Here is a 3971-nt window from a genome sequence, read left to right on the forward strand (position 1 = left end):
TACTTCCATTCATGTTGTAATCTATTTGTATATATATATTCCATCAGCTTGAGGGAATAATCAAGCCTTTTCAATCCAATCTTCTTCTCTTATATTCTCTCTCCGCTCTCCACCCTTTTCTTCAAGGACCATTCCTGTGAACATAGGAAAGAGAATACTGATTTTTCATATAAACATCATCAGGAAATATCACTTCTTCATTATTGATGCAGCTTATCCTGTAAAGGATCAATTCAATGTTTTTTGCAGGTACTAGAAATGCTTCCAGATATCAGACCTTCAATAATGACCCAGACTAATAATAGAAACAAATAGATATGGACAAGATTTTGATATTTGTATAATGTAACCAATTACTTACATTGAAATTTTCACAAAGGACAAACAGGCACTCCCCAAATTTGCTTTATATATTAATTTATATTTGGTCTAATGAGAATTTCAGAACATAGATGTCAATGTCATCATTCCAACCCCAGTTTTCATCTGGTTCGTTTGTTATTTATGTAGTTCAATCACAGTGTAAGCTCCTTGAGGCATGAGATTGATCTGACCTCTTTCGTCCTTGAGAAAATCATACAAAAATATACTTGAGGCATGATGACCAAATTATGTCTCTTCTATTTCTTTCTGGTCCTTAGACCCTGGATTAGGCTATAACATGGATGAGTGCAAAGAATCTAAATGTGGAAGTCATGGTCCGGCAGTCCGATTTCCTTTCCAAATCAAAGGCCAGCGACCTGACCACTGTGGCTACCCTGAGACTGGGTTTGATCTATCTTGCTCGGAGAGGCAGGATACAGTGCTGGAGCTCCCAAATTCAACGAAACTCTTGGTCAAAAAGATTGATTATGTTTCTCAAGTTATTTATGCAAGTGATCCACGAGATTGCCTTCCAAGACAGCTTTCCAACATGAACTTATCTGCTTCTTCCTTCCAGTTTTGGGCATGGACTTCAACAATTACTTCTTGTTCAACTGTTCATGAAGAAGAAATCCATCCTATCAGTATCAGATGCCTTGTCTCAATGCTCCTGGATACCAAGTTTATGTATTTCATTCACAAGTTTCCACGGACGACTTTAACCTTTTGTATTTTACCAAGATGCATGACGTTTCACCATTTCCAAAAGACATGATTGATGGAGGTAACGTTCTTCATTTGAACTGGTTCGATCCAAGTTGTGGATCTTGTGCAGCACACGGCAAATTTTGCAGATTGAAAGCTAACAGCACTGAAGCTGAAACTGAATGTTATGGCAAGCTCAGGCATATTAAATGTACGTATCTGTTCCACGATTTCTTCCATTTGTTCAATTATACTATTATAATTTGAATATTGTGGTCTGCATACCATAAGATGTGGAAATATTTAATCATTTGATTAGTAACAGTTCCTAGAGATCTGGGTTGAATTCTTCTTCATAGCAGTTGCATGCCGAAATTCCTATTAGAATTTAAGACAAATGTTGATTATATGACACAAGCAACAAGGCATCCAGGGCTTATAGCTTATGGTCAGGAAAAATATATACAAAGTCTAATCTGCCTGTAAATATATCTGTCAGTTTATAAATATAAAGAAAGTGAGAATCTATCCTATTAATATGAATATTTTGCAGGGTCATCCCTGAAGTTTGTGGCCCCCGGTTAGTTGTCAACTTCAATCTTAGTTCTCTGCTTATTTTGGAAATGGGTGTTCGTGTTCTTGACTTGGAATGTTCCATCTTCATTCTGCAGGTACAGTCCTGGTTTTGATTCTTCTATTGGTAGTGGGAATTGTTTTTTACCGCATCTACAGCTTCAATAGAATTGAAAAAGAATATCAATCCAAGATTGAAAATTTTCTGGACGATTACAAAGCTTTTAAGCCTGCAAGATATTCCCATGCTGATATAAAGAGGATCACAAATCAATTCAAGGAAGAATTAGGCCAAGGAGCTTACGGAACAGTGTTCAAAGGAAAGCTTTCAGATGAAATTCTGGTAGCTGTTAAGGTCCTCAACAATTCCAAAGCAAATGGAGAGGAATTTGTGAATGAAGTGGGAACCATAGGAAAAATTCACCATGTCAATGTTGTTGGATTTTTTATTAAATGTGGTTCGCTTGATTGGTTTTTGTGCTGATGGATTCAGACGAGCTCTAGTTTACGAGTACTTACCTAATGACTCCCTAGAGAAATTTATATCATCACCAGATGACAAGAACCATTTTCTTGGCTGGAAAAGGCTGCAAGATATTGCTCTTGGCATAGCCAAAGGGATTTAATATTTCCACCAAGCATGCAATCAAAGAATCCTACATTTTGACATAAAACCATGTAATATCCTACTCGACAACAACTTCAATCCCGAGATCTCTGATTTTGGCCTGGCAAAGTTGTGTTCTAAAGATCAAAGAGCAGTATCCATGACAACAGCTAGAGTAACCATTGGCTACATCACTCCTAACGTCTTCTCAAGGAAGTATGGGAATGTTTCGTACAAGTATGATGTTTATAGTTTTGGAATGTTGGTGTTAGAAATGGTTGGAGGAAGGAAGACTATTGCTGATGTTAAAGAAAGAACAAATGATCATCAAATATACTTCTCAGACTGGATTCACAATCTTTTAGAAGGAGGAGAGGATCAAAGGTTTGAAATTGATGCAAAGTATTACAGAATGAACCAGGAACGAAATTGCAACTAGCATTGAATTTAAGTAGAGAAGTGTTTTATATACACTTGAAGAGAAGGGTGGGAAAATAATAGAAATTAGTTATATCTAACTACTTCCTATCACAGTATAAATAAACTAACTTCATTAATTCTCTGGTAGGACCCCCTCCCAAGCGGGAGAATGTATGTTAAGCATTCCCAGCTTGAGAACCATAGATTGAAAAGAAGAAACTAGAAGAGCTTTAGTATAGATGTCCACAAGCTGAGCAGAAGAAGCTACTGGGAGCAGATGTAAAAGTCCAGAGAGAACCTTTTCCCTTGCAACATGACAATCAAGCTCTATATGCTCGGCTCTCTCATGAAATGTAGGATTTGCTGCAATGTGGGGGGCAGATTGGCTATCACAGTAGATGACAGCAGGCAACTGATGGGCAATAGAAAGGTCATTGAACAAGTAAGCAAGCCACTAAATCTCACAAGTTGTTGCAGCAAGGGCTCTATATTTTGCCTCTGAAGATGACTTAGAGACAGTGCTTTGCTTTTTAGACTTCCAGCTGATGAGAGAATCACCAAGATAAACAGCAAAACCCGTAACCGACCTCCTGTTATCCATACAACTAGCCCAATCGAAGTCACTGAAAGCTTTTAAGTGCAAAGAAGAATTGGATGGGAAAAATAACCCTTTGCCAGGACAACTCTTAATGTACCTCAGCACCCTGTGTAAAGCTTGAAGGTGAACTGAGGTAGGCTTAGATAAAAATTGACTGAGTTGTTGAATAGCAAAGCTAATGTTTGGCCTAGTGGTAGTAAGATAAAGCAACCTTCCTACCAACCTTCTGTAAGAAGCCGGATCTTGTAAAGGATCTCCTATGTCACTGTTAAGTTTAGTATGAGAGTCCATTGGAGTCTTGGTAGGTTTAGCAGGTAGGTAGCCTGTGTCAGAAAGAATTTCCAAGGCATATTTTCTTTGACAAACTGGAATTCCTTTTTGAGATCTTGCAATTTCAAGCCCCAAGAAAAATTTCAAGTCACCAAGATCCTTGATTTTAAAGGAATCATCAAGAAACCTTTTAATTCTATTAATCTCAACAAGATCATTCCCTGCCAATATGACATCATCAACATATACTAAAATGACAGTAAAAGAGTTCCCTTGTTTGTTAACAAAAGGAGAATAAGCTGCCTCAGATTGAACATAACCACCTTTAACAAGTTCCTGTGACAATTTGGAATACCATTGCCTGCTGGCCTGCTTAAAGCCATAAAGAGATTTCTGCAATTTACAAACTTTGGTGGGTGTGAAAGACTGAAATCC

At 37.6% G+C, this 3971-nt stretch overlaps 1 pseudogene; it reads left to right on the forward strand.

Moving 5' to 3' along the window:
- Positions 1–482: 482 nt before the first annotated feature.
- On the forward strand, positions 483–2790 carry LOC131178283 (rust resistance kinase Lr10-like; annotated as a pseudogene).
- The last annotated feature ends 1181 nt before the right edge of the window (positions 2791–3971 follow it).

This window comes from Hevea brasiliensis, chromosome 1, assembly GCF_030052815.1.
Source record: "Hevea brasiliensis isolate MT/VB/25A 57/8 chromosome 1, ASM3005281v1, whole genome shotgun sequence".
NCBI classification, from domain to species: Eukaryota; Viridiplantae; Streptophyta; class Magnoliopsida; order Malpighiales; family Euphorbiaceae; genus Hevea; species Hevea brasiliensis.